At 35.9% G+C, this 27,431-nt stretch overlaps 1 long non-coding RNA gene across 1 annotated transcript in view; it reads right to left on the bottom strand.

The window, feature by feature from the left end:
* The window catches only part of LOC120608245 (uncharacterized), a 284,822-nt gene that overhangs the window by 135,086 nt on the left and 122,305 nt on the right, over positions 1-27,431 (bottom strand). The window contains exons 2-4 of the long non-coding RNA XR_005654358.1: positions 12,828-12,911; positions 12,396-12,504; positions 2,177-2,293 (exon numbers count right to left, since the gene is read on the bottom strand). This is a non-coding gene — a long non-coding RNA (uncharacterized LOC120608245). The remainder of the gene's footprint in view (positions 1-2,176; positions 2,294-12,395; positions 12,505-12,827; positions 12,912-27,431) is intronic.

Below are 27,431 nucleotides of genomic sequence, written 5' to 3'. Positions count from 1 at the left end.
TTGAAGGTGTGTGGCAACCCTGTATTGCACAAGTCTGTTGAAACCATTTTTCCAACAGCATTTGCTCACTTTGTGTTGCCGTGTCATATTTCCATCGCAACATTTAAAACTTTATTATTATTATCTTTGTTATGACCAGTGATCTTTGATGTTATTATTATAATTATTTTTGGGCACCACAATCCATGCCCACATAAGATGGTAAATTTAAGCAATAAATGTTATGTGCATTATGACTGTCCCAATGACCAGTTGTTCCTATATCTCCCTCCTTCTCCTCAGGCCTCACTATTCCCTGAAATAAAACAAAATGACAACCAAAAAAAAACTAAAATTAGGTCAATTCATAATCCTACAATGGCTTATGTCTCTCACTTTTAATCAAAAGCTAGAAATGATTAAGCTTAGTGAGGAAGGCATGTTGAAAGCTGAAGTAGGCTAAAAGCTAAGCTAAAAGCTTGAGTGAAATGATTAGCCAAGTTGTAAAAGAAAAGAAAAGTTCTTGACGGAAATAAAAGGTGCTACTCCAGTAAACAAGAGAATTATAAGAAAGCAAAACAGCTGTATTGCTGATATAAAGAAAGTTTTAATTATCTGGGTAGATCAAACCAGCCACAACAGTTCTTTAAGACAAAGCTTAATACAGAGCAAGGCCCTAACTTTCTTCACTTCTGAAGCTGAGAGAAGTGAGAAGCTACAGAAGAAAGTTTGAAGCTAGCAGAGGGTGGTTCATGTGGTTCAAGGAAAGAAGCTGTCTCCATAACATAAAAGTACAAGAGAAGCAGCAAATGCTGATGTGGAAGCTGCAGCAAGTTATCCAGAATATACAGCTAAGATAATAAACGAAGGCGGCTACCCTAAACAACAGATTTTTCAATGTAGACAAAACAACCTTCAATTGGAAAAAGATGCCATCTATGACTTTCACAGCTAGAAAGGAGAAGTCAATGCCCGGCTTCAAAACTTCAAAAGCCAGGCTGAGTTTCTTATTAGGAGTTAATGCAGCTGGTGACTTAAAGTTGAAACCAGTGCTCATTTACCATTCCAAAAATCCCAGGGCCTTTAAGAATTACATTAAATATACTCTGCCTATGCTCTCTAAATGGAACAACAAAGTCTGGATCACAGCACATGTGTTTACAATGCACCCAGTCACTCAATAACTCTAATGGAGATACATAAAAATATTAATGTTATTTTCATGCCTGCTTATACAGCATCCATTCTGCACCCCATGGATCCAGGTGTAATTTTGACTTTCAAGTCTTATTACTTAGGAAATACATTTTGTAAGGCTATAGCTGCCATAGATAGCAATTCCTCTGATGGATGTGGACACAGTAAATTGAAAACCTTATAAAAAGGAGTCACCATTCCAGATGCCATTAAGAACATTTATGATTCCTGGGAAGATGTCAAAATATCAACATTAACAGGAGTTGGGAAGAAGTTGATTCCAATACTCATGAATGACTTTGAGGGGTTCAAAACTTCAGTGAGAGAAGTAACTGCAGATGTTATAATAGCTATAGAAGTAGAATTAAAAGTGTAGCCTAAACATGTGACTGAATTACTGTAATTTCATGATAAAACTTTAAGATATGAAAAGTTACATCTATGGATGAGCAAAGAAAGTGGTTTCTTGAGATGGAATATACTCCTGATAAAGATGCTCTGAAGATTGTTGAAATGACAACATAGGATTTAGAATATCATTTAAACTTAATTGATAAAGCAGTGGCAGGGTTTGAGAGGACTGACTCCAGTTCTGAAAGAAGTTCTCCTGTGGGTAAAATACTATCAGATAGCATCGATGCTACAGAGAAATAGTTTGAGAAAGGAAGAGTCAACATATGTGGCAAACCTCATTGTTGTCTTATTTTAAGAAATTGTTACAGCCACCCCAACCTTCAGCAACCGCCACTCTGATCAATCAGCAGCTATCAATATCAAGGCAAGACCCATCAATGGCAAAAAGTTTATAACCCACTGAAGGCTCAGATGATGGTTACCTTTTTTTAAGCAATAAAGTATTTTTTAATTAAAGTATATACAATTGTATTTTTAGACATAATGCCATTGCATACTTAATAGACTCTCATATAATGTAAACATAATTTTTATATGCACTAGGAAACCAAAAATATTGTGTGACTTGCTTTAATGAAATACTCACTTTATTGTGGTGATCTGGAATCAAACCCACAATATCTCTGAAATATGCCTGTATTCTCTCATTCTACTGGACAATCAGCTATCAGGGCATATGTTTCTCATAGTAGATGGCAGAAGGCTGTGAAGACAAGCAAACCATGCAAAGACAATTAAAATATTTGCTTAAATCATATACACCGGCAACCCATTGGTCAAAAAGAGGCCATCTGGCCAAGTGCAATATCAGAGAATAAGGAAATGTACTCCACCAACATTGGGAAGCAATGAGCATCTATATAGCAGAGTGTATGAATGTATGATTCTAACATAAAGAGGGAGTAAAGTATTAGAAACAATGATCTAATATGCTATATAGGAAAATTTCCTTAATCTGATAAAGGTTAGCTATAGAAACACTACAGCCAACATTGCATATAATGGAGAAAAGTTGGGCATTTTCCTTTTGGTATTAGAAATATGACAAGGTTTCCTGCTATCTTCACTACTATGCAATGTTTAACATTTTAAAGAACTGCCAAACTGTTTTCCATATTGGTTACACAATGTTACAATCCCACAAACAATATATGAAGGTTATACTTTCTCTACAAACCTGTCAACACTTGCTTTTTTTTTTTAAATAATTGTAGCCATCTTAGTGACTATGAAGTGGTATCCCATTGTGGTTTTGATTTGCATTTTCCTAATGACTAATTATGTTGAACATATTTTTACTTGACCATTCGTGTATCCTTTCTGGACAACTGTCTTATTCAAATCCTTTGCCCATATTTTTAATTGGGTTGTTTTTTATTGTTGACTTGTGTGAGTCCTTTATGTATTCTAGATATGTTTTTTTTCTATCAAATATATAATCTGAAAATATTTTCTCTCATTCAGTGTGGGCTGTATTTCCACTTTCATGATAGTGTCCTTTGAAGCACAAAAGTCTTTAATTTTGATGAAGTCTAATTGATCCATTTTTTCTTTCTTTTTTCACTTGTGCTTTTGTTGTTGTATCCAAGAAACCGTTGCCTAACCTCAGGTTACAAAGATTTACTTGCATGCTTTCTTTCTTATGAGAGTTCTATAGAGTTAGCTCTGACCCTTAGAATTATGATTTATTTTGAGTTCATTTTTGTGTATGATGTGAGGGAGCAATTCAAATTCTTTTTTTTTTTTTTAATTTGAATACTCAGTTTCCCAGCACCATTTGTTGAAAAGACTATTCTCTCCCCATTAACTGGTCTTCACACCATTGTTAAAAATAAATTGACCATAAACATATTCTGCTCTCAACTGTTTTCCAGTGATCTATATGTCTATTCTGTGGTCATACTATACTGCTTTGATTACTATAACTTTGTAGCAAGTTTTAAAATTGACATATGTGAGACTTCCAACTATGTTCTTCTCTCTCATGACTGTTTGGCTAGTCTGGGTTCCTTGAAATTCAATGTAAATTTTAGAACAAGCCTGTCAATAAGTTCTAAAAATGCAACTTGGATTTTGAGAGGTATTGAATTGCATATGTAATTATTTTGGAAAGTATTGCCATCTTAACAGTATGTAGTCTTTCTATCCATGAACATAGAATGTTTTTCCATTTATTCGTGTCTTATGTAATTTATTTAAATAAAGTTTTGTAGTTGTATGTCTTGTCCTTATTTTCTTAAAAACCTATTCCTAAGAATTTTATTTGTACTTTTTGGTGCTATTGTGAGTGGAATTGTTTTCTTAATTTCACGTTGTTTGCTCACTGGTAGTGTTAAAAATTATTTTTATATATTGATCTTGTCTTCTGCAACTCAGTAGAAAAATAAATGTATAACTTGAATAGCACTTCACACACACACACACACACACACACATCACATCCAAATAACCAGTAACCCAATGAAAAGGTGCTGAACATTAGAAAAACAAAAATTAGAGCCATGATAAGATACCAACGCTCACCCATCAAATTGAGAAAGAATAAAAGTCTGACAGTACTTCATGTAGGCAATGGTATAAGCATCAGGAACTGTTCTATTTGTAGGAGCGCAAATTGTTATGGTAACTTTAGAAAACTATCATTATCTGGTAAAACTGAATATATGCAAACACTAATATCTGACGATTCCACTCTATACATATGTACTTTAAAGATATGCTTGCTTACATACACCAATATTCAGATTTAAAAATGTTCATAGCAATATTGCTCATAGTAACCAACTTTTTGAAAGACTGCACATGCTCATCATTAGTAGTATGGGTATATATAAAATGTATTACATTGTTACAGTGGGATACCACATCAAAATAGATCTGAATAAATTACAGATATGTATATAAACTTACGAATTTGTGTGGAGGAAAAAGCAAGTCATAAAATAGTAATTAAGTATTATTCTACTTACAAATATTTCAAGAACAGGTAGTATTAATCTAATTTTTAATGATACATAAACAGGTGGTAAAAAATCTAAAAAAATAAAAGACTGCTAGAAAAATCAGGATAGGGTTATAGTTGCTGTACGATGCCTTAAGTTGCTTTATAATGATAAAATAAAGACAAAGTGATGAAGGATGTATGAAAAATTCTGTGGTTCCTATATAATGCTGTTTCACAACTTGGTGGAGTTATACGAGTGTTACAGACCAATGTTAAAATGTACCTATGATTTAAAGTATGCAATTTTCTGCATATCACATTTTATAATAAAAACGTTTAAGCCAATAAACAAACACATTGCTTTTTCCTGATAAGATTACATTGACCTATGACTTAGCTCATCCTGCCACTTATCAGAGATAGATGTTTGCAAATTTTAAAGTTTTCGAAATGGAAATTTTACATTGAAACCCAACACAGAAAACAGATCAAAGATAGATGCTCTGTTTAAAGTGGGGGATGAGATGTCTGGATTATGGTTCACTTAAATCTCTCCCTAGGACATCCTTCTCTCAACATATAAGAAATCATAGACCTCCGGGGCATGAACAGTTTGGAAAACACTGTTAAAGGCTGTTGAAGCAGGAAAATATTTTGGATTTCACCTAACTGAAGCTCCTCATTTTGCAGAGAAGACTTTATGACATGCCTAAGGTCATCTAGCTAGTTAATGGCAGATTGGTTTGAAACCCAGCTTTGAATTTTAGGATGTAATTATTTTCACAGCTTAGTTTTTCGATGACTGTAGCATTGAAAATCACTCATCTATAGTTTCAATGTCTTCCAGAATTGTTCTTATGGCAACTAGTTTTATTAGCAATGCATTTTCAATAAGCCAATGCACAAAAATTCTCTGGGGATGTGTGTGTATTAATAAATATACATCTATACTACATATCATAGATGCATATTAATAAACATGTTATAATGTATATTCAAGTATATATATCCTAAAAAATATAAGGCCGTTATATCATATAAAGTTAAAATCAGTTGGGCTACTTTAACCTCAATGAAAAAAATAGGAGGAAGCATTTATCACAGGGTAGGTGAAAATCGGCAGTGTTTCTTCTCCACTAAGTTAAGCCAGATAAAATGGGTAGAACAGAGCAGGATCAGAGATTTAAAACATTATCTATCAGAAGACTTTCCTCATGAGTGTTAAATGTAGAAGCAAAATGTATCACATATTTAAAATAAAAAGATTCTAAAATGCTTTTCTCTGGTGGTTTGTAAAATAGGATAGATTTCTATGGGAATTTTAGAGTAAAATGCCCCTTTCTTCAGTGGCATTTTATGCATGACAACGTAAGATTCGGGCTTTTGTGGAGGTGTGGTCACAGCGTCAGCCTCACCCCATTCCTAGCCTTGTGCAGCAGCCCAGGAAGTGTGCTATCCATATCTGCCTTCAAAAAATACCTTGCCAGTTAGCTGTGATCAGCAATGTTTGAGCCAGGGTCACATTCTTCCTGGGCAGTCTCTAGCCACTGTTTCAGCCAAACGGAGGTACCAGGCACCATTTCTGACGCTATAGATGCCTCTGTGGGTAATTTTGTGCCCCAGAACCCATGGGACTGGCTAAGACTCTGTATTGCTGCACTGCAGTCTAAAGCTCTTCCTACCTAATCCTCCTTCCCTTCCCTTCTCCTTTAATGAGTAGCACACCTACTTCATGACCTAAAGTTTTTCCTTGCCTCTTCTTGCTCCTTCTTCCTTTTATATTTCTTTCATGAGCATTGACTCCAATAAATCTCTGGCACTCTGAATTATCTTTGTATCCCAAAGGACCTAATGGACACAGAGGGGCAGAGAAGCTCTGATCACTTCAATCTGTGCTTTTTTTCTTTCCTAAGGACACTACAACATCCAGTTACATAAAAGATGGAAATTATTTTACTTCATTATAGTATATGCAGTTTAGAAAGAAACAAATTTTAAAAATTAACATCCTGGTCTAGGAAAACTTATCATGCCCACAAAATGGTTCCTTTCCAGAAAAATTTTGAAAGGACTCCTTTTCACTCAACCCCATTCACACCTTCCTTCTCTATAAGATTTAGATAAAAAATAAGGACTAAGAAAGACAGGACACCTAAAGGATCTCTCTCACCCTCCATCACAGTTTGAATGCTCACTCACCCATAGCTACTCTTAGTTCTACTAGCAGACATCCTGAACTCAGAGTTAGCCCCCAGTTGTGGCTTTTTCTCTGGTGTCATTGGAACTGATAAATGAGAGCCCATGGAGAAAAATGATGTAACAGTTATATCTTAGTTTGCTTGAAGGTAAATATTTATAGAATTCTCTATTCCTATGGATCTTTGGAACTCTTTAGGCCACCAACTTCTAACACACACATGCACGCATGTGCATACACACACTCACACACACAGAAAGACACATAGACACACGCACAAAACTTAAGCACTCTTCTCTACTCTCTACATCCCTGTATTCATACATCTATGACTTATATTGTCTCATCTCTCTTCCTACATGAAATACAATCGCTCTTAGAGTGGTTATTTTGGTCTTGTTGTCCTATGCATCTTTGTACCCAGGCATCTATCTTAATAGCAGAATTATGGCAGGAATAAAATAATTCAAGGAGAAAGGAAGAGGGAGGAACTAAATGAATCTTGGATCCATTTGAGTTTAAGATCTACCTAGACAAGTACTTTGTTTCTAAACCTCAGTTTTCTCATCAGTAAATGGGGATATAATGTCTTTAGAATAGTTTTCTAGTGTATATAAAATCTAAAACTAGAATGCTCTTAAATCAGAAAACAATTTGTGTTTGTCCAAAATTATGTAACATTTTTACATTTTTAAAAGTAAATATTAAATAGCAATTTGTGTTAAGAATAATTCATTTAGTTTTAAAGGCCTATGTTCTGAGACTAATGTGCTACAATGAAATTCCATTTAATTCTCACCCTTACCCCTCAGCCGTTCTTTCAGCTGCAAAGTTTTATTTATATAATAAATGTTTTCACTTATGTTCACCATGATAGCCTGAGTTTTCCCATGTATTCGTTCAGGTTGACTAAAAACCATCCAGATATTTTATGGATTACAGAGTAAAATCTTCCAGAAAGAAATTGTTTAGACTTGTATATGTGACCTATTTATTGAATTCTCCCAGAAGGCTTTATGCAAAGAAGAATTTCTTCTCCCTTTAGATTAAATCGAATATATATTGCCAAAACAAAGATCTACTGAACCGCCATCCAGTAGGTTGACTCACTTGAATTTACAGTTATGATAAAGTTACTTGTGAAAACAAACTGAAGCTGGTAATCAGTGAGAACTAACCTCTCATTTAAAATCCAATCCACGAATGGAGTTGTACCGCTATGGCTGTAAACATTAGTTCATGTAAATGTCCCCTCCCCTCCCCTCTAGACGGCTCTGAATGACAAGCTTGATGGAAAGGAAGGGGGAATATTGGGCCCACAACATTGTTCACCAAATGTGGTGACTAAAGAGAACAAGCGATTCCGTCTGGGACCCAGAGTTGCTGGCAGCTATCACGGCAGCTTTTGCCTTTGTGGCACAACAAAGTTTTTTGTTTTTTCATTGTTTTTCTAAAAGGGATGAGTACAATAATTTTTTAACATTGGCTCCTTTGTGTTACAGTCTGTTAGCACACATTTTCAGATTCGCTTGAGAAAGGAAACAAAATAAAAGTGTGGGTGCATGTTAATTACCCAGAAACATGGCATACCAGATGGGCACCAAGGTCTGCTTCAGTCTGGTAGGTAAATAATGCTTCCCAGTTCCCTTGTTCCCTTTGAAAACCAAATTTTGAATTACTTTCCCTCCAATTTCTGTTAATTCAGGAAATAACCAAGGGCAACAGGAAAGCCACATTTACAAGTGGACCAGAGAGAAGGAAGGTAAGCGTTTTTTCCCTCTTGCTAAATTCTGCAGAACTACTGGGTCCAGAAGAAGTCATAAAAAATTCTTACAAGGCCTAAAAGCATGGTGTTGGCTTTCAGTCAAAACATAAGCACTGGAAAAAATAAGTTTATTTTTCTAAAGCATGCTTACTGTTTCAGGCCTTGTTTGCCTCTTTGATATAGGTGTGATGATTTTGACTTTGAGGTTCCCCTTACTAGGCTCTGTAATGAGCCCTCTTAAATTAATCATAGGAGATTTAAAAATTCATTGTCAGTATATACTGTCATGGTCCATTATAAGAAAAACAAAACTTGCTCTTTTAAAATGTCTTTCTGCTGAGTTGGGTATACATAATAAATTCTGCGTTTACTATGTATCATTTACTATGTATTATTTCAGTGTGCTCCATGGTTGAAAGCATTAACTTCCATAATATGTTTGTAAACCTGAGGGGCAGGGCAACTGGCTGTGATCATTGCTACAAATGAGAGATGTGACAGGTGAAGAGAGGAATTAACCTAGAATAGAACTTAGTGGCTCGGGTATAGACCAAATAACTGGGAGAAGCTGGGAAGAAAGCATAGCTTCCCCACCCTGGGGAAGGAGTCCCACAGTCTGGCCCATGTGCAATTAGGGAAGATCTCAGACAAGATGAGGCCAGGCACATGAGAACCATGACCTCTCAGTGGGGCTAGTGATGATGGATGTTGAGGATTAAGCCAAAGCATGGAGATAGCAGCCACTTGCATGTTTAAGAACAAATATCTCTTCTTCCCAAGCTTTGACATCATGAATGCTTCATATATTTACATATAACCCTGGGTAAAGGGTCGGAAGAGATATCCTCAGGTTGATGGAGGTTGTTATTACCCTCCCTAGCAGAATAAATTCTCAAAAAAAAAAAAAAATCAAGTTGAGTTTGAATAAAATAAAAATTATTTTGCATAACTGAATTTGTTGATGGAGGGTCAGGCTTATAATGTTTACAGATAATATTGAAGTTTGAGAGAAAGCAATTAGAGAGAACAGAAAGAAGTTTTCTAAATGAATTTGGGAAAGGTAAAAATGAGCAGCTTAACAATTCTGCTGAGGGAATTCTCATGTTTCAGAATGTTGGCCACGCTTCAGAATGTTGGCCATGCTATATAGGAGAGTTTCCTGTATGCCAAGAGCTTTGCCTGCATTAACTTACCTACAGCTCCTAACAGCCTGGACTATTATCTCCAATGCTCAGATTAGAAAGTGAATGTTCATAGCAGTAAATGACTTGCCTGGAATTCGAAACTGGGCTAGAAGGAATCTAAAGGTGCAAAACACAAGACCTTAACCTCAGTGCTCTGCTGCACCCTGAATGTGCAGAACTGATGCAAAGTAGGAGAAGCTATTTAAAGCATCCTCCTCTCACTCCCTAACAGCCTTGGCTCAGAATCCTAGCAGAATTTGGAGCAAGAATTCTTCCCCTTCAGAATGCCGCCTCAAACTACAAATTCATCATGGCTCGTTTATTTCATTCATTTCCCAGTCTCTTCATGGTGTGATTAGCTGTAACTACTTTTTCCCCCAATAAAACTACCACTTTTTAATGTCTTCAAGTAAAATGCTGTGTAACTGAAAAATAGAATTAAACCCATCTCTTCCTTCGGAAGATTTCTACTTATCTGAAATGAAGTGGTTTTCATAGCACTCATCTTTTGACCAGGTTAAACAATCAACATTTTCCCCAAAATATAAGTGGGAAAGTGTCCATTTTTATAAAAAAGGAAATTAGGAAGAAAGATGGCTGTCAATGGAATCGTAATTTAAGAAAACAAAATATTTTTGTTAAAAAAAATAAAGGTTATACATTGAATGAACAGAATAAAGTTTCCTTTTTTTTTGTACCTGTGTGTTTTCCTCTGACATAAATGTCATTTTTTTCATTTTACACAAACTGACTCAATTTTAAGTAGTATAATATTCTCTATAGACAGAGAATATTATAATAAACATGGATTCAACTTCCAGATGACAGACTGGCCCAGTTTCCAGAACAGAAGCCAAGATTTGATTTAAAATAAAGAACCAGATAGTTTCTCAAAAAATAAAACCTGTTGCCTAATCATCCAAAGAGCCAGCTCAAGTCACCAGTTTAATTTATCCAAGGCATCCTTTGTCGTTTTCCACTCATTATAGCTTGCAACAACATGCCATATCGTTTACTTCTTCTTTGAATACAAGCTCACCTTGCCCCGCTGGGCAGTTTTCCTTCTGCCATGTTTGCTGCTCCTCTGTTGATTCGTTTTCCTCTACTTGATCTTTAACAGTCTAAATTTCTCAAAGTTCAATCCTTGGCTCTCTTTAACCCAACATTCTCTCTCCAAATGATTTGGTAAACTCCCATGGCTTCTGTTACTGTCATAATGCAAGGGCAACTAAAGGTCTATCTTTAGACCAGAACTCTCTCTGAGCTCCAGGACCCTATGTCCAGAGACAGCTAATATTTACTGACTACTTGCCAAGTGCTATACCAAGTGCTGTACATGTATGTTTTCAATTTACTTTTATATACTTTCATATTTAATTCTTTTATTTTTTTGTAAGTATACATATAATAACATATATATTATTTTTAAAATTTAAATGATAAGAGATGAAGAGTCATCTCAGGCTACCTACTGTTCCCTTCCTATAACACTTCATCTCGTTTCCACTCATGAGTACTGTTAGTTTTATGTGTATTCTCACTTAATAGTCACAATAACTCAGTGCAGATACTATTATTGTTATCTCCATTTTACAGTTGGGGAAAGTGATGCATAAGAAGATGTAAAAGCTTGTCCAGGGTCTTGCGGATGGTAAATAGTAGAATAAGGATTACAAATTCAGGTTCATCTCACTTCAGCCCTTCCACTCTTCCATTTTCACTTTGCCACTTTACCTGGGTGTTTCTCAGAGGAACTCCAAATTCAATGGTTCAAGCTTGAACTCACACTTTTCCTGCTTCGTACCCACTCACCAAGCCTGGTCCTCTTTGAGTCTTAATGTCAGGAAATTACACAAACAAATTCTCATTAGTTATTGAGAAAATTTAGGGTTACCCTTAATACCACTTCCTTTTTCATAATTCATATCTAATCAGCTATATCTAATTGATCCCTTTGTCCATATGATCTTAAATCTCTCCCAGTTCTGTAAGTTTCTCTCTATCACTACTGGTACCAGCACCTCTTCACTAAATATGCTTCCGGACTTGCTACTTTCCAAATCAATCTACACATGAGCACCAAATGGACCTTTTAAAAATGCTCACATTGGAACATGTCACTTCCCTCTTTAAAATCTTTGGTTTTCCACTGCTCTTAGAATAAAGGAAAATATCATTATTAGGGCTTACAAGGCTCTCTTCAGCCCAATCCACGCCCATACTTCCTGGCCTCCTGGCCTCAGTCTCTGTTCCGGTCACACTGGTCGTCTCTCAGGTCCTCAAACAAGTCAGTCCCCTTTAGCCACAGAACCTTCACATCTGCTGTTCCTTCTACTTGGAGCTCTTTTTCCTTTCTTGTCAACATACATATAACTGTTCAGTATGCAAACCTTAAGTTGCCCAGAAGAGCTTTTGTTGACCCTCTAATCTATTTCTAGCTCCATTCCTATATGTGCTTATATCATTCCTTTTTTGCATTCATTACATTTATCACGATATATTCAATTAATTAGTTTAATATGTTTTCTTTAATAGACCATAAGCTCCAGGAGGGTGAGAACAGCGTCTCTCTCACTCACTCCTGATTATAGCAGGCTCATAATAATTTATGAAATGAAATTCAGCATGACCCTTAATATGTAGTGTACTTAATTTGCCCTCAAGTTTTCAATCCCAGAAAAGAGGGATGGCAGCACGAGATTAGAGTCACATTACCTCTTTTAGGCAAGCTGGATTCATGCCCAGCCAGTCTGGCTTCTGGTAAGAGTATTTAGAGACAGTTTAAATAGTTTGAGAAGTTAAAGATGTTCTCCAGTGGACAATCCTAGGGAACAGAAATGGGGCACTTTAAATCTTGACCTTCTCCCTTCTCTCTCCCCTCCAACCCAAGAGTCGTCAGAGGAACTCTAAACATCACAAGCAAGATTACTGGAAAATCTTTTGCAAACTCACGTCTCTGTGTATTTCCAAACAGTACTACTTTAATTGATTCAAGTTTGCAAAATTGGATTCTAATTTCAAGACAACTCCCCAAACAATTCACCACAGAACAGAACATTAGAATTATGGTAGGTATAATTAAAATGCCAGTGCATGCTAATATTGTCTCTTCCTCCATTGCTTCCACCCACAATTGGTTTTCCGTACCAACAAAGAAACAGCTGTATGATCAGTGGGCTTCCATCTGTAAGCTTCCATCTGCAGTTTCTTTTGCACTTGTACCAAGCAGATCTGGAAAAGCAAAACACATTCTATTCTTGATTTTACACTTTTCCATGATTTCACATAGGCAAAAACAATAGCTGAACAATCCTTTGGGGATTTCCCTAAAATGAGTACTTCTAAAAAGTTCAAGGGTTATTAATGATATTCCTTTGATCTTCTGATTAATGCTATAGCTAAGAATTCAGAAGCAGTCAAGGACGAGGTGAGGGACAGAAGAAAGACAATCCTCATCACATACATGAGAATGAGCTGTGAATGCTCAGGGTAATGGCATTGTTATGACTATGCCTCATTCAACATAGAAAGAAACAGAATCCAAAAAAATGAAATGATAAGGCATCTAGTTCTTTAGAACAGTAGTTGTCAAACTTCTTCACTCCCAATACTTCCGTCATTCCCCACCACTAAACTCCCATCAAATATTCATTTAAAAAGTTAACTTTTTACTTGTCATTTGAGCATATTTTAAAGCCTAGGGAATACAATATGTCTAAGAAGTTATAATGTTATAATTCTGATCACTGGCTATTGCTTTTATTAGCTTTTTGGATGTTTGTTCTTTGAAGCAGCTTTTTGGGCCAGTACTGCTATATGCCATATATATGTATATTTTGCCTTATAATAAAAAATATATATATGTGTGTGTGTGTGTGTATATATATATGCATATATATATATGTGTGTGTGTGTATATATATATATAATAACATGCATTTAAGGAATTAACTGTCAATCTCTTACTCATTCTTCAAAAGTCAGTACAACTGTTACCTCTTCAGAAAGTCTTCTCTGGTTTCTCCAGAAAAAGTTAAGTGCTTAAGTGCTCATTTTACCTATCTCTTATTGTTGCATGTTCAAATCAATTATATCTCTGATTACATGCTATAACGTTATTTATATATTTAGCTCCTTAATTGACTGATTTTAATTTTTTCTATTTCTGCTTATGTCTTCAGACCTTAAAATATGAATAAATGAATGAATGAAATTAGTGGCTTCATTTTTATTAAAATCTCATTTGTACAGCAAAATGCACCAAACCAGTAAAAACTCTGCAAAATATAGTACAATATTCATTGTCCAAAATACTCTATAATTCATGGGTAGGCAGAGCATTTTTTTTTTAGCCCCCATTTCCACCTTCTCTCCGATCATATTTTTACCATTTTTAAATATAAAAAATGAGAAACTAGCTCTATTATGTAACTGTGACAGCTTACTTTACCTTACCAAACTTTAATTTCTCCAAATAAGGCATGTAGGGTTGGTGTGAGGATTTAATGGGGTGATGCACAATGCACATAACAGCACTCATTATAGTACCTGACAGATACTGAGTGCTGAAGACTACTTAACTGTCATTTTTATGACTATTAGCACTTAACATCATATTTTGATTTCCTCCTATTCTCCCTGTATCCCTGCTTTACAAAGCTGTTAGCCATAAAGAAATGATCGAAAGACAGGAAATGCCAGAGAGAATGTGAAATAAAAACCCAGAAAATTCATCTTTGAAGAGTAACAGTATATTTTATTTATATCAGATCCACAAGAAATCTATCTAAAGGAATTTTCACTACCCACATGTCACATATTCGATAACTAATGGTTTGACAAACCTTTTGGCTCAAAAGACTTATCAATCTATATAGTGCAAGGAATGTGTTAACTGAGGACAGCATGTACCAAAAGCAGCTCTGTAGATGAACTTTATTTAATTAGCTACTTCAGACATTAGGAGACTGATTTTATATATATATATATATATAATTTTACACACACACACACACACATATGTATATATCTCAAAGGTGCTAAAGCATTGGTTTCATAGCTATAGCATTCTAGTTAAAATTAATAGACAAAAGACTGTAAAATATCAAAGGGTAACCACATTTATATCTGCTTTTCTATATGGAGCTCCAAATGGTCCCTTTTTTGCCTTATAATAAAAAATAATAAACTAGAGATCAGTTAAAAGTCAAATTAAACTTAAAAATAAGACAAATTTATTCCTAAGATTTTCATTAGGTGTACCCAGGATCTCTCATTTTCCACTCAAGTTGGCATAATCAATCATTCAACAAACACATATTTAGGTTCTGGGAGATGCCAGGTTCTGTGCTATTATTCTTAATAATAGGATTCTTATTTAAGTAAAATACAGTTCTTGCTTTCAAGAAACATAAGTGCTAGTAGATAACACAGTTTAATAAATTTAAATTGTCATACTTGGCAACAAGTATTATTATAAACTTAATGATATAGCACTTGTGGAGGCCAGAGGAGACAGAAAATCAAAGAAGGCTTCCTGAAAGAAGTGGCATAAACTGAATTTTAAAGCATAAACAGGATATATTAGCTACAGAAGGAGAAAAGAGGCAACCAGCGGGGAGGGACCACATGTGCAAAGGTGTGAAGGCCAACAATAGAACTTGTTCAGTGAGCTACAAACAAACCACTAGGGTGCCAATGGGAGTAATCAGAGGCTATGGAGATGAGATAAGTCTGAAAAACATCTTAACTAAGATCTCAAAGGACCTTGGGTGTCAAGACTTAAATTTTTTCATGAAAGCTAGTGAGAGCCATAAAGAATAAATCGGAAAGGGATATAACCAGATTTGCATTGCAGCAGACCATTGTCACTGACTTAGAGAGAATGGACCATTTGTAGAGATATATCAAACTTTGTTACCCATAGTAAATGCTCTGACACAGCAGCCTACTGCACTTGCCCGCAGAAACAGAACTGAAGAACAGTCTCACAAAACAACACAATGTTCAACACAACTACATGTGATGCACTGATACTTTCTATTTCTGTTTCATTTTTTAAAATTCTGGTCTTGGCCTACTAAATTGATTTCACAGATCGCTAGTGGGTTGTGAACCATGGTTTGAAAACCCATTGATAAGAAGAAACAGACTGGAATCAAGAAGATCAGATAGGAGGTTATTGTAATAATTCAAGCAATAAGAGACCTGGACCTCGGCTAAGGCAACATAATGAAAAGGATCTGGCAACTTTTGCCTCTTTATTAAAGCTCTATTTATTTCACTTGCTATAACCGAGTTAAGTAAACTTGGCAGCATTAGTGCAATTCTGAGATAATTATCATCTGAGTGTCTGCCAGGTTTCACACTGTGCAAAGAGCTCTATGCATATAATAACTCTGAACTTGACTGCAACACTGCAGAGTAGTTATTGCTACGTCCATATTACAGATAGGAACACCAACAGCCTAGGGAAATTAAGTAGATTTGCCAAGTTCACACGGATAGAAATTAGCAGGTAGGTGCACAGTCAATCTATTTAGAACTAGTTAATTCATATTAACTATTGTACAGTAGCCAATTGAATGAATACATTACAGTACCCCCTTGATGATTATTTAGCTTATTTCCAGCTTCTTGCTATTATAAATAATGCTATAGTAGACATTTTTGGGCCAATGTGTAAGAGATCCTTTAGAGTAAAATTCCTGGATCATAAGGAAAGATTATATGTTTTATTCTTATTAAGGAGTATTCATCAGTTCCATTTTATTATTTTTTAAAATACAGTTTATTATCGAAGAGTTAATTATTTGTCCAAGTGACTTATAAATAGCATTGTTAGGCTACTATATTTTAAATGCTATTTATATGTGCTAATTTTTTTCTAGCAATGCAATTTTATGTCATAAGATTGAAAAGAAAGGCAAGATTATTGTGTATAAGACTGATTAAAATATAACAGAAGAATTTTATATATCAAGTTTAGCATAAAAAATGAAGGACATCTCCCACAGGTTATTTATTTATCCGGAAACATTATACTGTGAGTGTATAAGTGAATTTTTAAATTAAATTTATTGAAGTAACATTGGTTAATAATATTATATAAGTTTCAGGTGTACAATTCTATAATACATCATCTGTATGTTGCATTCTGTGCTCACCACCCAAAGTCGAGTCTCCTTCCTTCTCTATAATATTCGACTAATTTGGCCCTCTTTATTCTCCCCCACCCCCTTTCCCCTCTGGTAACTACCATACTGTTGTCTGTGCTTATGAGTTTGTTTATTTGTTTGTTTTGTTTGTTTATTTGTTGCTTTCTGCTTTATATCCCGCATATGAGCGAAATTACATGGTTCTTGTGAATTTGACCCCAAAGGCAAGGAAAGTAAAAGCAAAAGTTAATGAATGGCATTAGATCAAACTAAAAAGCTTTTGCATAGCAAAAGAAACCATCAACAAAACAAAAAGGCAACTAACCAAATCAGAGAAGTTATTTTCAAACAATACCTCTGATAAAGGGTTTATATTCGAAATATATAAAGAACTCATACAACTCAACAACAACAACAAAAAACCAAACAATCCAATTAAAAAATGGCAGAGGACCTGAACAGACACTTTTCCTAGGAAAACATAACAGATGGCCAACAGATATATAAAGATATAAGAGAAATGTACATCAAAACTATATATCTGTTAGAATGACTATTATCAATAAGACAAGAAATAAAAAGTGTTGGAGAGGTTGTAGAGAAAAAGGAATCCTCAGAGAACACTGGTGGGAATGTAAATTGGTACAGTCACTATAGAAAACAGTATGGAGGTTCCTCAAAGCTACTATATGACCCAAGAATCCCTCTTCTGGGTATCCATCCCAAAAGTGTGAAAACACTTATTAATAAAGATATATGTGCACCTATGTTCATTGCATCATTATTCACAATAGCCAAGACATAGAAACAACTTAAGTGCATTTTGAAAGATAAGTGGATAAAGAAGATGTGGTACACACACACACACACACACACACATGCACACAATGGAATACTACTCAGCTATAAAAAATGATAAAATATTGCCATTTGCAACCAGATGGATGGATCTTGAGAGAGTATTATGCTAAGGGAAATGTCATAAAATTCACCTATAACTTTCTTAATTCTTAGCTCATTTTTAAATGTTAGATTATCAGGTTATACTTTTTTTTTAAGGTTATACATTTTATTTATTTTGTGGGCATGTCTTTCTGGCTTCAGTTTTCTGTAGGGACATTATTATGCTCCTTGTTCTATTTTTTTCCCTTATAAATACTTAACATGTAAACAAATTTAGTTTTTCCTAATTTATAGGAGAGATGAATGGGTCATAATAGCTTTTCCAGCATCACTTATCTGGAAATCTGTCTTGTAGTTTTAATGAAGTGTTAAAAGATATAGCTTCTTACTTTTTGACAATTTCTTGGCTCTGTTCTCCTCCGTCACTTTTATATAAACTTCTCTTTTTGCTCCTATTGTCACTGTTCTGCCTAATTTATATTATAATCCTGTCAATTTCTCATAGGTTTGTGTTTAGTTTTGAAAGCTGATGGTGCTGCTCCGCCTCTTTCAGATCTTATCACATCCCTTGTGCTCGTTCTCAAATTCATGTATGTAAAAATATTTTCTAGTTTAAGCTGCTATTCCCATACTGAACTATAGTAATTTCCAGTAAGTACCTGTTGATTAGTTTGAAATATTATGCTGCTTTTTGCTTGCCCAGTCATAGATTATACAATGTCAGGATTTGTTATTCTCTAATCTATGGTTATGGAAATACCATGTCTCCTTGTTTTATTGTAGATAGTGTCCTTTTTGTCCGCTAAAGTGATGGCCCAGTTGCTTGTTTGCATTTGTAGAGAGATTCCGTAAGTTTAAAAAATATATACCACTTCCATTATTTTCACAAAATCCTTATCTAACTTTTTAAAGTGATCTTTAGAAGGCTTATCCATAATAACAACCAATACTTGCAATTGTGAGGTTTTATATTCCCCTTTCTTTCAGGCTATGTATGGAAGTAAGTTCCAAGGGTACAACTCCTATTTCTAAATATGTTTTTTAATCGTTATTCCCAACTATTTGGTCCTACACCTTAGACTAAAATCCTCCCAAGGCTACCACGTCATCACTTTATATATTTAACATTCTGGTTTTAATTTTTTGTTGTTGTTATTATTGGCTCCTACAGTTTTTTTTCCCCAGATACACTTTAAAAAATTTAAATATACATTTTATTCTGAATTTTTCTATTTTAATGAGCAGGGACCCTCAGAAGCTCAATCTCTTTTGTTGCTGGAACCAGAAGATGAACTTTATTTAGCATGTACTTAAAATAAAATATTCTACCAAATTAGCATTTGGATTGTTTTTCAATTTATGGCTATGACTTACATTGTTTTAGTAACATTTTTGAGTACAGTTGTGAGTGTTTCCACAGGATATCTCTTTCATTCTCCAATGTGGAATTGCTCTATGTGTATTTTAAATTTTAGCAAAAATTTCCAAATTGCTCTTCAAAGAGGTTTTAAGAAAGATCTATATTTTTCACCTTGTACTGCTACTCTTTTCTGAGAGTTGAAAAGCCAAATGTGTATATAGTGTTCCCTGTGATAGGATGGAAGTGAGTTGCAGGTCAACCCATGAAAAGGTTCGAGATTTTCAAGAACAATTTTTGAGGGTCTCTCCAGTTCATGACTAGTCAACTGGTTACTTCCAAATTCCTAATCACAAGCCAAAGCTACAATAATTTTAACTTGAAAAAAGGTTAAGTTAATATCAGCAGACATGTACTAGGCCAGATAAAAATATCTTCTCCATTAAACTTTAACCTTCCAACGTTCCCTGTTCAATGTATAGGTTTTCTCCACTACTTCCATGCTATGAACTCTGCTTCTTGTCTGCTAGTTAGCAAATAAGTCACACTTCCTTTAAGAGAAAATAATATATTTGAATAACAATATATTCAAAACATAAAACCAGAAGGGAGAAACAGGTTATAAAAGAAGTTAATAGCAGCAAATAAAGTAAAAACAAGTTTAAAAGAGGAAAAATGAGAAAAAAATTGACGATAGATCTTTGAGATAATGAGAATAAAAGGAAATTTAACATTGGAGAAGCAGGTAAACTAAAATAAAAAATTTAAAGTATTACACAGCCTATATCATAGCAAATCTGTACATTAAAATATTACTTATTTTCTGAGCAATAAAACAGAAGACAGCCTTAATACATAAGCAAATAAAACAAAGAAAGCAAGAGAAGAAAAAATGTTGACACTTCACTGAAGGTAGGATTCCTGCAGTAGAGTACCTCACAGCAGAATATGGAGACAGAGCCCTTAAGAGCTCTTTCTAATTTTTATCATCCTACTGATACTGACTATGCTTTAAAACAGCCATCAAAGAAGATTATGTTCTTGTTAGAAAAAGAGGAACCCACCTTCACTGGCTTTAGCTAAAGGTAAAAAAGTGGTAGAAGTCAATTGAGATTATGGTACTCATCTCATCCTGTAACCACAGGACCAGCTGAGAATTGTCCTACCCTGTTTAACAAGATAGTGAGATTTTCAGAAACAACAGACCAAAACTGGAAGTCATACAGCTGAGGCATGCACAGAAGAGAGAACGTCTATCTCCAGCTGCAGCCAGAACCAACAAATGCCTCACCCCCACCTACATATACATAGAACCAAAGGACTAGGACATAACCAGAATCTGAACTTCCAACCTTTTCACAGAGGGTCCAATTGTCCAAGAAGATCCCGTGTTGATTCCCTTTAACATAAATGACCACACTCCAAGGTCCTCCAATTCAAACTTGCCCCATCATCATTTCTTCCACATCCTGTTCCCCCTATACCCTCAAACACCTGCCCCGAACCCTGGATGGAGGAGTTTGGGCTTTTGAGCATTAGCTTCCCATTCTCCTGGGTGATGCCATTCATAATAAAATAGCCAGTATTTCTCCACTGCAATTCTTGTTTATTGTTTGCTTCTGCCAGCATCAGGTGGCAGGTGGACAAACTCTTTCTGTTCTGTAACAATCCTTTTCTGCTATTTTTTTCAAATATAGTGACTTTAAATTTCAATCTACACTCAAGTAAGTGAGATATTATAACTTTATAGTCTATAATTCAACTGAATTTTTACTTTGAACTCCCATTATGTCAAATGACAGAAACTAATTCATCAGTATACTGTGCCTTCTCCCTCTCACAACTTTAGCACTGAATCTAAGTTTTAGGGGGCTGACCAAAACTGAAGACATGAGAGAATATGCAACATTCTTCTGATTCTTGAAGCCTTCTGTATGTATGGGTATGTACTGAACTATTCATTATCATATTGGATACTAGGTTTGTTCCCTACAGTACTTTAGACAGCCCTCTTTGCTCTCTGCTTGGTGTTTTTAGGTCTGAGTCTTCACCACTTCCAAAGAAAATCTACTCCAGGAAATGGGGGCCATTCTGGTGAATCTGTGCGGAAGTAGTAGTCCAAGATGTTATTGGAATGTGGCCGTAATGGATTTCAAGCTCTCCTCTAGCGTCTTCCAAGTCCATCTGGTGTTTTATTGCCTTCATGGGGCTGTCCAAGAAGCAGGGTCCAGGGCCCTTCTGTCCAGGATGCACAGTCTTTCTCCTTAACCCAAAGATATCTTTTCTCTTTTCCGAAGAAAGCTTCACTCTCCTCAAATCCATGACACTTGTTTCCCTTAAATCTTGAGTATATGAAACTTTGAATCCAAAAAGCACATAGGAAACAATAAGCTTTGGCCAAATGCCAAATTAAAAGACAGGCGAGGAAATGAGAAATATTTGGAGAAAAAATATTGGATAATAATTTCACAAATATGTTCTTATCATGTGGTCCTTTTCCTTCCTCCTTATGTCTTACTCATCTCAAAAACCTTTGAACTGAATTTAAAAGGTTGCTTTATATTTTGATTGCTTATTTTTAAGATTTTTAGAAACACATTTTCCCCTTTTAATTTATGATATTTTTGCATATTAGTATCACATATTAATAACATATTAATAAGGTCAGGTTAACACAACACTTAATTATTAACCACCTGGCGAAATAAATATTTCTCCTACCCTTTGTGAGCTTCTGTGTTAAAATTTGAGGGTTGGCTTTCTAAGCTTAATTTTAAAAGAAAACATGTCTACAATTTTGATGAAAATTCAGTCTCCATTGTCTCCCTTTGATATTAAAATAATCGTAAGTTTTAGAACTTTTTTAAACCTTAAACTGAGACCAGTTTTAGAAAAAATGGTGAAAGGAAGGGGAGGGTAATCTTATTCCTTAGTACCAAGTATACAGATGTGGAATCTAAACTTGTGTTTATAAGACAATTTCCAACAATATTATATTGCCTAGTCTATGTCCCTCTTTTTTCTCTCACACCTTATGGTTAGAAAAGAACTAGGGGTTACTCACTGACAGCCAATTAAGTCTTTTGTGTAAAAACTCCTCAGAAGAGCTGGACCAGGGGTCTTGAACTATATCTTCTGAACTTATTTTCAGAGGATAATAGCAGCACTACTTAAACACTAAACGTATATAATTTGAAACCTTCTCATGTATCATTCTTGACATATTTTTTCACATTAACAATCCAGAGCTCCAGTTCATGTAAATTTTCCTGATGATTCTAATTTAAACATTAGAAAGTCATTATAATGAAATATGATCTACCATATCCACCTTTGTTCAAGGAGAACTATACATATACCATCCTAGTAGGAGGAATATAAATATTCTATATTAGTAAAATAAAAAGAAGTAGGCATTTGGATTTTTTTACATCATCTTATTTCTACAAATCACTCCCAATTTCCTCAATTAAAGGTCACATAAGATATGACTGCTAATCGCTCCACTAAAATGACTTTATTAAATTTTCCCATCTACTCCTTCAACACAAAATCTCTACATTAAATGAAGATTCTAATTATATAATCTCAGTGACAGTAGCATAAAGAGTATGCCCATAATGGTTTCCTAGAGAATATAATTAAAATAACTGATTCCTAGAGAATATAATCAAAATAAGGTAAATAATCAAAAAGACTGAAAAAGCCTCAGAAACAGAAAAAAAAAGAGGGGATATAAAAATAATAAAAATAAGGCTTCTGAAAATCTACAGTGCAAGATTTTTACTCTATGCTTCCCAAAGTAGTTTAAAATATAACCATTCCGATCAGAAATAGCAAATTATGTAAATCTGTACTATTAACACAGAACACTAACTGAGGCCATGAGAAAGTATGAGCAAATGGAGAGACCCTTGGGAGAGCTGGTGTAAATAAAAACTCATGAGGCAGACAGGATCCTTTCACGCAAGGGGAAAATCCAAGCTTTTCCCTGAAACAGTGTTCTTTTTGTGCGCTTAGCTATTTTAATAAAGAGTGCAATACAAATGTGCAATAATGAGTTGAATCCACCAGGATACTCAAACTTCCAAAACAGTATCTAGTTCCACTGTTAATAATTTAGCATGATTGATCATTTTGGAGAAAAGAAGATTCTCCTTTCAGAGGGCCATTTTTCACCAACCACATTAATTTCTGAATTGAGAGTTCGAACTCACTTCAAAATTAGTAGGCCAGAGATTTGAGTCACTTTCTCATGGGTGTCATCAATCATAGCAGTGATCCTTATAAACTTAAGTAAATAACCTGGTGGGTATTTTTTTTACATTTAACCCTGGTTATTGAGATTATTGAAGGGAAGACTTACCTTATGAAAAATAAAAACATTCTAGAAAGTTACTGCTAACAAAAGACTATGGTCTTGGTATAGGAATATACAAATAAGTGGAATAAAAGAAAGGGAAGATAAGTAAAATCTAACATAAACTGTAGTTTAATACAGGACTAAGGTGATATTTCAATCAGTGGGAGAAGGTGGTTTATTTCATAAATGGAACTAGAACAACTGGCTATCCATGTGGGAAAAAATTAAGTTGGACCCTTAATTCACACCAAATGCATAAATAAATTCCAGATGGATTAAAGAATTATGTGTTAAAAATTAAAACAATTATTTTTCAAATTTCTATATATACAACCCTAGAGGCAGGGGAGACTGTTGCACCAATTTTGGGAACCCAGGAATACAAAAAAGAAAGTACAGATGTACTTTAATTTTTAAAATTAAAAATTTTGTTTGAAAAAAGAGACCACATTGAGAAAAATATTTACAACACATATGACAAGTAAATGATTAATATTTTAGCATACGAATAGCTCTTATAAATTAACAAAAAGGCAAATAACCTAAAAGATGACCTTTTTAGTGAGAAAAAATAATACTGCATGTGAATGATTACTTGTATTTTTCTTTTTTTAAAATAATATTGTTATCAACGTAATTCACCCTTTCGAAGTGTACAAATCAGCATGTCATTTATTTTACATTTATCTCAAACTTTCGTGGAAAACTATCGAAGGAAGACTGGAGCACAGAAAGCCTAGAACACAAGACTGTCTCCCCAAGCACAGGACAGAGACACAGAAGCACCAGGAGCTTATCCTTGAAGCACAGGCACGATTTAAAGATAAAATACTAAACGACTGGTGCCATGTAGAAACATTCTGATGAAAAGGGTCAAAGGACAGAATAGTCAAAACATATTTTACCTAGAGCTTCTTGCTGCTTAACTTGAATGAAACTCCTTTTTTCTTGATTGTACCCTCATTATAGGAGCAAACAATATTAGAAGATCCTGGCTAAGAATTTGACTGACACTTTATTCCAGAAAGATTTTCTACCTCCTGGCATCCTCTTCTTTTTATATATAGCTCTACCCCAGATGGGCATATGCATTCAAAGTCAAGAACAGATGACAGAGACACACAGCACAGTTCCAGGAGCACCAACCTCATCCCCCTGGAGGTCTGCAGTGTGGCCATCTGGGCCACCTGAAGTTTAAATAGGGAAAATACTTTAGCAAATATTAAACTGAGGATTTCTACTTTCTCCTTTAATATATATTTCATAGCAGTGTCTCATCCTGAGGGTCAAGTTAGAAGAAACACTACCCCATGGCAAAAGAGGGAGATTTTACTTCTTAGAGATATTTAAGGCTTTACAAACCAGGGTTGGTGGAAAGAGAAGCTTTGCTAAATTCTTTTGCTACTCTCTTTGCACATCCAAAGCAATTCTGGTGGGCTCATCTAACCTACTCCTGTAGTATAGAGATGACATCCCCAGGACTCTTGTTTAAGGCTTAACTGGATTCAAGACGAAGGAAGAAAGGAATAAAGGAAAACCCTAGTCCTTCATTTCTTTCCTGAGGAAACTAAAGGGAAAGCTGGGTATGAAAGAGCAGCAATTGGACACATGTTTCCTGACTACCACTTTCTGGGCTTTGAATCCAAGGATGGAAGGCATGAAAGAGAACACAGAAATCAAGGTGCTGCAAGACTCCTGCCTGAGCTAGTCCTCAACAAGATAGGGCATCATGGTCAGGTAACAGAGGAGACCTGAGCTTTGCACCAGAGCTGATCTCAATCTTAAGGTGGCCCACATGCTGAGTTGGGAGAAAATGGTCCTGCCAGGGACCTCGCCAAGGCAAAAGCAGAGGGAGGTTAATGCAGGAGGGTGATGCTGTGTAGCCAGTGAGAGCTATGGGGAGTCAAATTATCAAGGAGAAGGTGGCTGAGGCTTCATGGGGCCATTCTAAAGCAAAAAAAAAAAAAAAAACCCACACGCTTAGCAGCTGTAGATATGGAGCCAGTAAGATCAATACCAGCAGGGGTGCCAGGGGACAGTGCCCAGAAGACAGCTGCTATTAGCCACTGGACTCCAAGGCGAGCTAGAGGCAAGGGTTCCATTTGCTCTCATGGGTCCCAAGACTCATACAACCAGAGACCACTGAAAGGAGAGAAACGGGAAGGCAGAGACTTTATTCTACCTGAAAAGAGTGATGAAATGACTGGGGTAAAAGTAAAACATTCAACTGCACTGGGCAGTCGGTTAATTTCTGTTTTCCTGTTAAATAGCCAGTGATGTCACAGGGCCGTGCCAGCTAAATCACAAATAAAAGGAGTTAATTTTCCCTCAAAAACCAAATGGTGATGCAAATTAAATGCTTTCCTCCAGCACACTCTTGGATTCATACCATCTTCTCCTATGTGGCTCGCAGATATGATCCCCGTGGGTCTCGAGAGAACTTCTGCCTGGGAAGCTCTGCTTGCTGGCCTGTTTCTGGATTGCCAGGGATATGTTAGAGACACAGCTCCAGGGCTCATATAAATCCCCCAAACGGGTTTAAAAGCTCTAAAAATATAATGCTAACTATTGTCAAAATGCATATTCTTAGCCCAGAATATTCAGGTACAGAAAAACATACTTCGAAAAAATTATATTATCAACAAGTAATGAGCTGCAGAGCTTAAAAGAGCATGTGGATAAAACTTCTCTCATCTCTCTAAGTTTGCTTTTTCCAGCCTAATTTCACTCCTTGGTTAGGCATTTGGTCTTGGCTAAACCAATATGTTCTGATGTTTTTCTCCCTTTTCTTTTCAAACCACAGTAACTCATACAGGAGCCAAATCCCTTAACTAAAGAATAATTTATGACAGAACAACTAGTTTTAAACAAAATTATTTTGGGGAAGGGGGAAGAAAAGCCAGGAGGTCAGAAGTTGATTCCTGAGTACGGTATGCAGGCGGTCTCTTCCCCAGGGCTGGCCTGCTGGGATTATCACGTTACGCCCAGGGCCTGTGCCAAGGCCAGAAACAATGACGCCCGGATTCTATTCATCCCTTCCATGGTCTCGGCAGAGCTCACAGACCGCGTCTCTCTCTGCCCTAAGGACACTGGCCCTATGGAAGGGCTTGTTTTTCACCGGTAGAAGAGTTATTGAAATGTAAGAAACTGGGTTGCCTCAGTGAAGAGAAGCAACTGTTACTTGGTTAAGTGATCCTTAAGCACATTGTGTGGTTCAATTGAAGGAAATGTAGTCCACCAAGCAAAGCTCTAAGTGGTCCTCAGCAGGACAAGGCCCAATAAGCACAATAAGAAAGGATGACTCATTATAGACTTCTTATACCCATATTTGGGTTCTCTCCACTCTCAAATCACACGCAGAAACTGCAGATCAAGACACTGAATTCCACTCCTAGCTTACCTTGTCAGCTAGTCAGGTTTGAGGCCAAGGTGTCTGACCCAGATGCAAGTAACTCAGAGCTGGCATGCAACCTTGAACAGCGGCACAAAAACTAAGCCAACTAGGAAGGGTTTATGGGGCGGGATTTCCATATCTACGTGGTGGGTGTCACTGGAGGCAAAGATTGAAGCAGACTGGTGAAAATCCTTATTTTTCTTTTTTATTATAGGGAAAACTTCAGATTCTCTGTAGAAAATGAAACAATTCAGTAAATGTCCTCTGGGAGACTGGCAGCGAGCGTAGGGATGAATAGTGTGTTGGCTCTTGCTTGAGCAAGATTGGTTGGTTTGGACATCTTCAGGTGGAGACAGCTGCTGCTGTGGTGGAACCCATGTCCCAGTGAGGCCCTTACTCCTCCTGCCTTTCCAGGGTCGCTGACAGCTGTTTACATCAGTATGCTCAGTGCCACCGGCTGGTGCTGTCTGCTGAGCATTGTGCTCCACTGCCTTCAGAATCCTCTGTGCCTACAGTAAGCCTGGGATTCATAAGCTAAGAGAGCTGCTGCCATCTACAAATGGTCCTCCTTGGGGAC

The sequence above is a fragment of the Pteropus medius genome, unplaced genomic scaffold (genome assembly GCF_902729225.1).
Source record: "Pteropus medius unplaced genomic scaffold, Ma_sr-lr_union100, whole genome shotgun sequence".
Classification (NCBI taxonomy): domain Eukaryota; kingdom Metazoa; phylum Chordata; class Mammalia; order Chiroptera; family Pteropodidae; genus Pteropus; species Pteropus medius.
The sequence above is the reverse complement of the archived record's forward strand: the minus strand, read 5'-3'. Positions and strand labels throughout refer to the sequence as shown.